The sequence below is a fragment of the Mytilus galloprovincialis genome, chromosome 1, assembly GCF_965363235.1.
Source record: "Mytilus galloprovincialis chromosome 1, xbMytGall1.hap1.1, whole genome shotgun sequence".
NCBI lineage: Eukaryota > Metazoa > Mollusca > Bivalvia > Mytilida > Mytilidae > Mytilus > Mytilus galloprovincialis.
Window position 1 is genome coordinate 1,766,891 of NC_134838.1, and position 13,256 is coordinate 1,780,146.

The following is a 13,256-nucleotide window of genomic DNA, read 5'->3' on the forward strand; positions in this document are numbered from 1 at the left end:
AAAGTTGTTGCAAGGTTTATTAACGTGCATCACACTATCTCATCGCAAGGCATTATCATTTACATTCCTTTTATGAGTGGGCATGGCTTCCGGGTTGAACGTACTAGCTTTACAAGAATAGCAGCACCTGGTGACACCTTGGCATCTGTCGTGTTTCTCAAGATGCAAAGCACCGATGAATCACATCCAATGATCAGAAATCACACAATAAAAGAACGGTAAATGTCAATAGTAAAAGTGTGACCAACTTCATAAACGAATTATCTGAATCCAAATAATAGATAGATTGTTAGCAGAAGAACATACACAACAAATCATAAAGCAGCAAGTACATTAAGAAAGACTGATATTAATCAATATGAACCATTTTAGAACAACACACGTGTCTCGTACAGGTATGTAGTTGACAGAGGAAAACTAATCAAATTATCCATGGAGGTTCTTGAATATATATTAACTAAAGTACGATCAATGCATATGCCTTCATGACTAAGTAAAGGCAACAGAAGTATACCGCTGTTGGAAAGTCATAAATCGATTGAGACAAAAACAAATTCAGGTTACAAACAAAAACCGATGGAAACACATCAACTATTAGATGAAAACAACAAAACAAATAATAAACCCACTGAAGTGAACAAAAACAGACGACATTTTATAGTGTTGTATTCCTAACTATCTGTAAGTATCAATCAAGAACAAACAGTGATTCCAATGAAAAAAAAAAAAAAAAAAAAAAAACATTAATAATAATGAGTTGAATGTCTCTAACTTTTATTATTTACATGTATATCTTCGACTATAGTCTATATTGTTTTGTACTTATATGTGTTTTGTCATACTAAAGTGAGAAAAACATTAATCGTCATTTCAGTCCCATTGACCTTTTATCATGTCAACGATATGAAAGTAAAGTACAATATACACTAGATAATCGCATTCACCACAATTTATAGACTTTAATTGTTAGGTAACAGTAATTAATTGTCGTTTTGTTTAAGTTTTAAAACTAACGGCATTTTGAGTATGCTTTATTCTATTGACAACCTGGTATCTAACTCGTTAGTGTTGACATCATGATGTTATCAACATCATTATTTATACATCAAACTTATTTAATTAATTTTACAAACGCTTTCAGAATCCATTACGTGACAATGTGTTTGATTGGAATTTTTGAAATTAAGTCATTTCCATCCTATGCAGAAAAAACTCTACGATATCTACAGTAATCCGGTTAAAAATAAAGATAATTTTGTTTTGAACTCCAGATAAAGACGAGTATAAATTGCGTAATGTACGTCATTCGTGTACTTGATATGGCGAATATATGAAAGGTATATATCCCAACAAACTAGAGATAAAGGATACAACAGAAACAGTGAAGTCTGCCTCTTACCTTGATTTACATCTAGAATTGACAATGAAGGTCAGTTGAAAACCAAACTTTACGACAGAAGAGATGATTGCCAAAAGTGAAATTTCCATTTCAATGTAGCAACATGAAGAGTATATATGTCCTTTTTGATGAAATATTAAAGAATTTCCCCCCCCCCCATCAAAACGTCATATATAGTGGTTTGTTTTTATCAGTAAGCTACTGTATCAATGATTTATATTGTAAAATTCTAAATGTAACTTCGAAAGGGTAATCGGTGCAATTAAAGCATAATAGACTATGTGAAATTTATGTATCACAGATTGTCAATAATATTTTTCATTTTTGTCATCACCGAGCTATCGCATTTCCTTATTTCATACCGATGCAACTTGTCAAATACAGTGAGGATTGTTCATATTGACTTACACCTAGAGGTTGACTAAGAGGATTGGATTGAAACTAAAACACATGACTTCAATTTCCAAATGGTGTATTTTGCTGTTCCAAAGAAATGGGTTCTGAGAGTCACATGTGAAGTGTAAATTGTCGCAGTCAAAATCTCGTCTTTTTACATGTATAACACAGAGTGCAGCTTATCGGAAAACTAGTCACGTGATCCTTGTCATATGCAATACCACCGATGTTCCTTCAAAAGTAGGAACTATTAATCCTTCCAAAATACACCAGTTCATCCCAAGGTTGTTGGGTTCGTGTTGTTTAGTCCGTTTTCTTTTTTCCTTAATGTATACAACTACAGAATGTGTTGTAGTATAATTTCAGGACACGAAAACCCTACACCCATTAGTCAAACCTATAAATAAAGTAACAACTCTTTTATAACAATTCGTCGTTGTTACCTGATAACTTTTCTTTTTCAAATTATGATTATTAATTACCCCCTTGGTATCTTCTTATCTTTTAGTTCTATTTACTAAAACAGAGGCTTTCATCATATCCTCAAGGATGATAATTTACAATCAAATTACTTACATTTAGAAAAAAATGAACTCACAGGTTGATGAAGTAAACATAGATGAAACATGAGTTGTATTCATCTCTATAAGGGCTAAGGATTTAAAAGATCATTAGACTTGCTGCGGGTTATGTCAAAGACAACATTTTTTGTACCCTTATGTAAAAGAACTGTCACATTAGTGACAAAATATTGCGTCTATAAGACAATACCCCATCAGCAATCACATATGTATGTTTACTACATGTAACATTGTTAACGTTAGATTAAACAATAATTTCCTCATCAATGTATACAGTATACCTAATTTTGATTTGCTGGTAGCAATTTTAATTGTCATGCATATTTTATATAAATGAGTTTCTTTCGTATCTTATCATCTCCAGGGCCATTGAGCAAATATTTCTCATTGTATGTGGTCTACTTGCTTACGTTAATAAATTTCACTAAACTGGATAATACATAGTAACATATAAGGCGACAGCAGCAAAAAATAATGTGCAAATAACCAATAGTGTTCGAATTAAGATTTCAATATTTCCACAAAAAGCGTTTATAAAATTGAGAAAGGAAATGGTGAATATGTCAAAGCGACAACCACCCGACCATAGAGCAAACAACAGCCGAAGGCAACCAATGGGTCTTCAATGTAGCGAGAATTCCCGCACCCGTAGGTGTCCTTCAGCTGGCCCCTAAAATATGCATAATAGTACAGTGATAATGGACGTCATACTAAACTCCGAATTATACACAAGAAACTAAAATTTAAAATCATACAAGACTAACAAAGGCCAGAGGCTCCTGACTTGGGACAGGCGCAAAATTGCGGCGGGGTTAAACATGTTTATGAGATCTCAACCCTCCCCCTATACCTCTAGCCAATGTAGAAAAGTAAAAGAATAACAATACGCACATTAAAATTCAGTTCAAGAGAAGTCCAAGTCCGATGTCAAAAGATGTAACAAAAGAAAATAAATAAAATGACAATAATACATAAATTACAACAGACTACTAGCAGTTAACTGACATGCCAGCTCCAGACCTCAATTAAACTGATTGAAAGATTATGTCTTCATCATATGAATATCAGGTACAATCCCTCCCGTTAGGGGTTTAGTATCATACTATCATAAAATATATGAGAAGAACATAACCCGTGTCATGCCAACAACTGTTTTTTTTTTTTTTTTTTTTTTTTTTTTTTAGAAATAAATGTGTTTAGTTCCGATGCAAAGACCCTATCAGTGAATCAATGTTAAAGCCAAAATATGCAATCTTTAATGACCTGACAACAGTATCGTAACTATATCCCCTTTTAATAAGTCTATTTAAAGGTTTTGTTAGTTTCTGAGGAGAATACTGACATTTTTGTGCTTTATAAAGAATATTTCCATAAAATTTTGGATGTGAAATACCTGAACGTATAAGATGTCTGCATGTTGAGTTATATTTACGAATTATTTCCTTATACCGGTGATAAAATTTAGTAAATGTTTTGACCAGTTTGTGATATCGAAAACCCTGGTGTAATAATTTTTCAGTAATACATAAATTTCTCTTTTATGCATTTATCTGCACTGTTTATTCGCAAATAAATATATGTGAAAGCTAAATATATGAAATACATCGCTGTATAAATACCGAAATGGCCCTTAACTTTCTTAGTTGTCAAAATTTGCCAATTCCCGTCAATTGAACCTGTTATTAGAGATCCCTTTTCAGTTGTCTCCCTTATGAGGGACATTAATTTTTAGCAGAAAGAGCAAATTTACCTGTTTGTAATATAAGATATCTTTAAAGTTTTCAATTCTTTTAATTGCTATAATTTGTTGTTAAGCTAAATACTTTTGGACATCAGAATTTTTTTTTCATGAAAAATTAGTTGAACCGCCGATACACCACTTTCAAATTGCTATGCTTTGTATTGGCAAAAACCAATTTTGTCCGGTATGGAACCAGTTTACGATTTACAAAGGGAAGTAATTCTTTTTAAAAGTGTGTAATAACAGAATTAAATCTTTAATTGGCAAATAAATTCTTTCCCAATAAATAAGATGTAGCACGTTGAACTATCAGATACCACCGTTATAAGTATGTTATTAAAAGAGGGACGAAAGATACGAGAGGGACAGTCAAAATCATAAATCGAAAATAAACTGACAACGCCACGACAAAAATGAAAAAGACAAATAGACAAACATGACGCAACATAGAAAACTAAAGAATAGGAAGTTGGTGTGAAAACGGTACATACGCGTTACATTTTAATGTTGTGTCGTCATTTTCTTGTATTTAATGCGTTTCCCTCGGTTTTTGGTTTATGACCTGGATTTGTTTTCGTCTATCGATTTATGAGGTTTGAACATCGGTATACTACTGTTGCCTTTATTTAGGCTGAACCTACAAATTACAATCTGTTTGATTAATTCATTATAAATGTTTACACGTCGATTAGTTAGATTGATTTATTGGTGTTAAACGCCACTTTCAATAAGGGCAACAGTAGTATACCGCTGTTCAAAATTCATAAATCGATAGAAAAAAACCCAACAAAATCGGGGTTACAAACTAAAACTGTGCGAAACGTATCGAATATAAGAGAACTACGACACAACAGAGACACAACACCGAAATGTAACACACACAGAAACGAACTATAATGGAACAATGGCCATTTTCCTGACTTATGAAAAATTGTGGATTGAACCTGGTTTTGTGGCATGCCAAAGCTCCTGCTGAATTGGCAGTGTTAAATATAACATTAACATGACAACATTACACGACAGGGTTACAATAAGTAAACAGATAAATGGCAGAAAATATAGGACAGAGAAACAAACGAATAATAGCCATCGAAAGGAAACAGGTTAAACAATATTTGTATATTGACTTACGCTACGTCCACACAAAACTATGCACAGATGTAAAAAGTTTGAAAGCCATAACAACTACAAAGTTGAAGATCGCCGAGGACCAAAAGTTTCGAAAAAGTTGTGAGGCCAGTGTTATCCGCCTGTTACAAAAACAGCATTATTATCAAGAATAATACATAGTTTTGCAAATAGTAAATTTTATAAAATGACTATATAATAAATATACATGATTAAACTGAAGTGGTGATTATATAGATATAGAATAAAAACGAATTCATTATAAAATCACTGTCCCGTTAGCCATAGTCAATGCAACGCCCAAAGTGACGTCACATTTAAATTTCTAAAACGTGTTCCGAAAATAAAGAAAGAATTTGGATGAAATTCAAGATTATATTTGTATGATTTATCTAACTTATATGAATAACGGTGAAAATTATAATACTAATTAACATTTAATAGTAGTAGTAATTAGATAATCAATTGTATTATCTAGATTAGTAAGTGTTTATTCTGATCAAACTGCAAACCTAATATATCGTTGATCCTAAATTAAATCTACCAAATGGACTAGTAGTTATCCACAACACAACACACGAATACAACAGAACAAGAGTGCACACACTGAAATGTCTCGCCTTCTTTACTAATCATTGATATTATGTTGATACTCCTAAATATAAAGCTTTATTACGACTGTCACATAAACTTAACATGAATCATGAAAATGAGGTCAAGGTCAGTTGAACCATATGCCAGGCAGACATGTACAGCTAACAATGCTTCCATACAACAAACATGACAAATATAGTTGAGCCTATTGCTTATAGTTTAAGAAAATAGACCAAAACACAAAAATTTAACACTGAGCAATGAACCGTGAAAACCAGGTCAAGGTCAAATAAAACCTGCACGATTGACATATAGATCATAAAATATTTCCATACACCAAATATAGTTGACCTATGACATATAGTATTAGATAAAAAGACCAAAACTCAAAAACTTAACTTTGACCACTGAACCATGAAAATGAGGTCAAGGTCAGATGACATCTGCCCGCTAGACATGTACACCTTACAATAATTCTATACAACAAATATAGTAAACCTATTGCATAAAGTATGAGAAAAACAGACCAAAACACAAAAACTTAACTATAACCACTGAACCATGAAAATGAGGTCAAGGTCAGATGACATCTGCCCGCTAGACATGTACACCTTACAATCATTCCATGCAACAAATATAGTAAACCTATTGCATAAAGTATGAGAAAAACAGACCAAAACACAAAAACTTAACAATAACCACTGAACCATGAAAATGAGGTCAAGGTCAGATGACACCTGCCAGTTGGACATGTACACCTTACAGTCCTTCCATACACCGAATATGCTAGACATATTGCTTATAGTATCTGAGATATGGACTTGACCACCAAAACTTAACCTTGTTCACTGATCCATGAAATGAGGTCGAGGTCAAGTGAAAACTGTCTGACGGGCATGAGGACCTTGCAAAGTACACACATACGAAATATAGTTATCCTATTACTTACAGTAAGAGAGAATTTAACATTACAAAAAATCTGAACTTTTTTTTCAAGTGGTCACTGAACCATGAAAATGAGGTCAAGGACAATGGACATGTGACTGACGGAAACTTCGTAACATGAAGCATCCATATACAAAATATGAAGCATCCAGGTCTTCCACATTCTTAAATATATTGCTTTTAAGAAGTGAGCTAACACCGCCGCCGCCGCCGCCGCCGCCGCCGTAGCCGCCGCCGCCGGATCACTATCCCTATGTCGAGCTTTCTGCAACAAAAGTTGCAGGCTCGACAAAAACTACAAACGTTAAGACATTTGACAAAATCCGATGACAACAACAAACACAACACCCAACAAACTAATTTGGGATGGATAAATACCATGCCACGTCTTAAAGCAATACGAATTCACACTCTGCAGAACAGTCACATTCGGGAATAAGTCGAGTTCTGTAATAAAAATATCAGACGACGTAATGACAAACCACAATCTAACACGTGGTAAAAATGTCCATAGTTCAGACAAAGATACATCGTATGTATCAACCAATTCGTGATGGTGTCCGTAAAATTTACGGAGTGTCATTTTTAAACTGTCCTCCTCATAACTTTGTTGGAGCAGTTTCTCCGTTAGGAGCACACTACTGTAATGAAGTCCGTATAGTGTGAATAACGTATTAATTGAGTTATGTAAACACCATACGAAGGGGCAGATGGTATGTTACTTCTGAGAAAATTAGAAATAGATCATTGGGAAGTTGAAATCGTCCCGTTTATCATAGATTTTCGTGTGAAGTGTTATGCCTAGTTATATTGATGAAGGAAGCCGGAGCTCTAAAAGAGAATCACTGATCTGTGTTAGGAAAGCTACCAACTACTGTTAATAACCATCAGTTGACATAATTGCCTCCTGTCTGTCCTTTCTTATAATAGTAGTTTCTAAAATTTCTACATCAAGCGGATCTTTACTCGTAAAAACTTTGTAAATCACAACAGAAATCAATGTAAACTTGTTGGTATTGTAGGTCATACGAATAAGAAATTGTTTGACTTTTAAAAAAAGCTGCAGCTTTACCAAAGCAATTTCAACCTTTAGCAAAACAAAACGAATTGCCATGTAAAACAGAAATAGATTAAACCATTTTTTTAATATTCATTTCTCAAGATTTTATTTGCTATATTGTTTTCTTCGTCGAGTTATGAGATTTGAAAATCGATTAACTACTAGCGCCGCAATTTTTTTATCAGTTTGTCAGAACGATAAATATTACAAACTTCAAACAAAATGGTTTTGGTTTATTCTAAGCTGAATGCCTGATGGTGCATTTAATTGTTCACATCACACTCCATGTTAAGTGTTTATTTTTTATCAAGGTTCAATAATCTTTGACTTATGATTGTTGAGAATATAGATCTTAGACATTGTTTTCAACAAACAAAAAATCATTATCCCTGCTGCTTCCTAATCGCGACGGCAATTAAAGCAATAAATAAGTTGAGACAACCATTATGAAGATTCTATGAAAACATCAGCATTAGAGAAACGAAGCAGCTATTTGAAAGGAAATGTTACCCAGTTTGTCGGAAAGATTACCGTAACAATTTTAAATATCGATTACTTCATTCTTAGTTGAAGACCTTACGACAACCTTCAACTGTTCACCTCCCGTCCTGAAGTGTTGAGTAGAGACGTAGTTATCTTAGTTGCATTCAAAGGTCATGGTCACACCTCCCTATTTTAGAATAACCTCTAAAATGACAGTATAGTAGTTAACACAAAGATGACAATTAACAGCATATCTCTTGTTTTACATTTATTTTCACATGAAACAGTTTGAGTTAGCATTTGGATGCAGGAAACTAAACAAAATATTTCGTAAAATACCCATCCCCAGGTTATACACAGACATACGCATACGCAGATTGTCAAAATATTTTTAAACTTCCCTAATTTAGTTCTACACGACTACAGATTTATAAAATTCAAATAGATCATCCATACTATGCAATATATGATTAAAAATAAACAAGTACAAAAATTAGTTTCCATCTGTATTAACAAGAAAAGGTTCGCGGTGAAGCAGTATGTTAATACTGACATAAGATACCTAACCAGGCTAATTGATAATTTTAAGTATAAAATCGACTCATCAGTGACGCTCAAATAAAAGAAGTAAAAAAGGCTAAATAAAGTATGAATAGCATTAAGGTCCAGAAGTATCAAAGGATATAGCCAAATACAGATATGTAATCTATTCTTTGGGTGGTAAAAAACATTAGTATTTCAGACATTTTTTTAAAAATAAGCATGTGTTTTTGATGTGTTTTGTCATTTGATGTTGCCATGTGATTAGGGACATTCCGATTTGATTTTCCTCGGAGTTCGGTATTTTTGTGATTTTACTTTTTTTTAATGTTCAATTTGGTTTATTGTTATGCAAAAAGAGTTCTGTACTCCCAATTATCTTATTTATATCGTAAAATACCATGCATAAAAAAATAGATTCCTCTCACAATAAATTTAATCACAAATATAAAATGTTATAAATTATTCCTTATTTCGTGTAACAATAAAATGATACTAGTTAAAATCATTCAGAAATATTGGACATTCATGAAATTAATATTTCTATGACATTACATAGCAATTAAAAGTCTATTGATACTTTGATTTGCCATTACAGTAAGTATTCATCTGATAATAGTTATCATTTAGTGAGATATTACATCACGAAACTATTTGGTAATAATTTGAAGGATATGTATAGAATTCCGGATGAAAAGCACATACATATTTCTATGACATTACACAGTAATTAAAACTTTATCGGTACTTTGATTTGTCAATCACGTTTAGTTAGATATTACGTCACGAAAGTACTTAAATAATAGTTTGAGGGTTATGTATAAAATTCTGGATGACAAGCATCAATCCATAGACATAAATTTTATCAATAGTGATGATAATTGATTTTAGATCGATCGAAAAACATAAAACCGGGTGAGTTTGGTCGTGTTTTTTAAACGTTGAAACATTATTTTCAAAAGTACTTCTTTTCTGGAGCTTCTTCCGTAAATCTTCTCACTTTGTTGTATGTTATACTTAAACCGCAGTCTCTAGTGAAAACATAAATAAATATAGCAGATAATTAAATTCTATTTTTCAAACAGGAAGACATTTTTATGGGTACATTATTGTATTCTTATAAAAAAACAATAAACTGATAAAAAATACCAGAATTAAGATTATCAAGTTTCACACCAGACGCGCGTTTTGTCGTCAAAAGAGTCAGTAACTCTTTAATTGGAAAAGTTAAAAAGGCCAAATAAAGTACTAAGTTGAAAAGCACTAAGTACACAAAAATCACTAAAGGTTTGGCTAAAAACAGCTACGGTAATGTATTTCTGGGGTACACAATCTTTAGTATTTAGAAAAGTAAACGTTTGGTAAACAGCTTCTTTATTATAAGAGAGAGACGAACATATCAAAGGTATTTTCAAACTTATAAGTCGAAAACAAATTGACAACGCCATGGCTGAAATATGAAAAAGACCAACAGACAAACAACAGTATACCATACACAGCATAGAAAGACCAACAGACAAACAACAGTATACCATACACATCATAGAAAGACCAACAGACAAACAACAGTATACCATACACATCATAGAAAGACCAACAGACAAACAACAGTATACCATACACAGCATAGAAAGACCAACAAACAACAGTATACCATACACATCATAGAAAGACCAACAGACAAACAACAGTATACCATACACATCATAGAAAGACCAACAGACAAACAACAGTATACCATACACAGCTTAGAAAGACCAACAGACAAACAACAGTATACCATACACATCATAGAAAGACCAACAAACAACAGTATACCATACACAGCATAGAAAGACCAACAGACAAACAACAGTATACCATACACAGCATAGAAAGACCAACAGACAAACAACAGTATACCATACACAGCATAAAAAGACCAACAGACAAACAACAGTATACCATACACAGCATAGTAAGACCTACAGACAAACAACAGTATACCATACACAGCATAGAAAGACCAACAGACAAACAACAGTATACCATACACATCATAGAAAGACCAACAGACAAACAACAGTATACCATACACATCATAGAAAGACCAACAGACAAACAACAGTATACCATACACAGCATAGAAAGACCAACAGACAAACAACAGTATACCATACACATCATAGAAAGACCAACAGACAAACAACAGTATACCATACACATCATAGAAAGACCAACAGACAAACAACAGTATACCATACACATCATAGAAAGACCAACAGACAAACAACAGTATACCATACACATCATAGAAAGACCAACAGACAAACAACAGTATACCATACACATCATAGAAAGACCAACAGACAAACAACAGTATACCATACACATCATAGAAAGACCAACAGACAAACAACAGTATACCATACACAGCTTAGAAAGACCAACAGACAAACAACAGTATACCACTATACCATACACAGCATAGAAAGACCAACAGACAAACAACAGTATACCATACACAGCATAGAAAGACCAACAGACAAACAACAGTATACCATACACATCATAGAAAGACCAACAGACAAACAACAGTATACCATACACATCATAGAAAGACCAACAGACAAACAACAGTATACCATACACAGCATAGAAAGACCAACAGACAAACAACAGTATACCATACACAGCATACAAAGACCAACAGACAAACAACAGTATACCATACACAGCATAGAAAGACCAACAGACAAACAACAGTATACCATACACAGCATAGAAAGACCAACAGACAAACAACAGTATACCATACACATCATAGAAAGACCAACAGACAAACAACAGTATACCATACACATCATAGAAAGACCAACAGACAAACAACAGTATACCATACACAGCATAGAAAGACCAACAGACAAACAACAGTATACCATACACATCATAGAAAGACCAACAGACAAACAACAGTATACCATACACATCATAGAAAGACCAACAGACAAACAACAGTATACCATACACATCATAGAAAGACCAACAGACAAACAACAGTATACCATACACAGCATAGAAAGACCAACAGACAAACAACAGTATACCATACACAGCATAGAAAGACCAACAGACAAACAACAGTATACCATACACAGCATAGAAAGACCAACAGACAAACAACAGTATACCATACACATCATAGAAAGACCAACAGACAAACAACAGTATACCATACACAGCTTAGAAAGACCAACAGACAAACAACAGTATACCATACACAGCATAGAAAGACCAACAGACAAACAACAGTATACCATACACAGCATAGAAAGACTGAACAACAAAAACCCAATCAAAAACTAGTGGTGATATGGAAAGACCATCTTTGTCAATTACTAGATGGAAGTCAAAATTTGAGCTAGATTTAAATGTAACGGTTTCATATTTAACCTCAAGACGTTCAATTGGAAAGAGGCGCTGAACATAGTAACAGACTGTTTGATTTGTATAATGAGGGGACATCATCTGTATAACGTAAAATAAAGTATTAGGATACTTCTAACCTCTTTTCTTCTCCCATTTGAGAAGTTCCTATATAAAGTCAGCCTCATATAAATTAAGGAACAACTCTGAAAGAAGAGGAGCACAATTAGTTTCCATGTGTTGTTCGATTGGTAGTTGAAAAACACGTAATAAGTATGATTCATGTTTACCAAGCGATCGTTTGTCGCAACGTATGTGTGGCAGTAGTATCGTGCATGAGAGAAATTATATACACTCGTTGGTTATTTTTTACAATTCTTTTTGTATCATATCTACATTTAATGGTACGTAACGAAGATTATTGCTCTAATTTTCTTTCTTTCCGGGAAGATACATATTAATTTCCAATTATCCGTCTAAAATAAGTGTAGTTACACAAGGAAAAAAAATGTTATTTTACTAAAAGTACTTTCAATTACGTATTGGCAACCCACGTGCCCATTTTTACCCGTAAATCATCGATTACGGATCAAATAGCTTTTCTAAAACACACAAAAGACCCATTAGATTTAAGATTCCACATTATGACATTTAGAATTTTTTATTATCAGACATCTTGCTTTAGAATACGAATTAAATGAGATATAATTATTTTTTTTTGTGTAGGTTTAGTTTATATGAATAAACATACAAACTACTGAGAAAATATTAACATTTAAAATACCTCGATATCAATGTGTGAAGAAATATACAAACTTTTTGAATTTCAATTAAAGTTCGATATTTTTCCTAAATTATTTATGAACATTTTCTTTATTAGATATACAGATAATAATATTATTAGTTACATAGTGTGTTAGTGACCTACTATGGTATATATGGGGTCAGTAAATTCCGTATGGGGTGAAAGCGGAGCACACCATG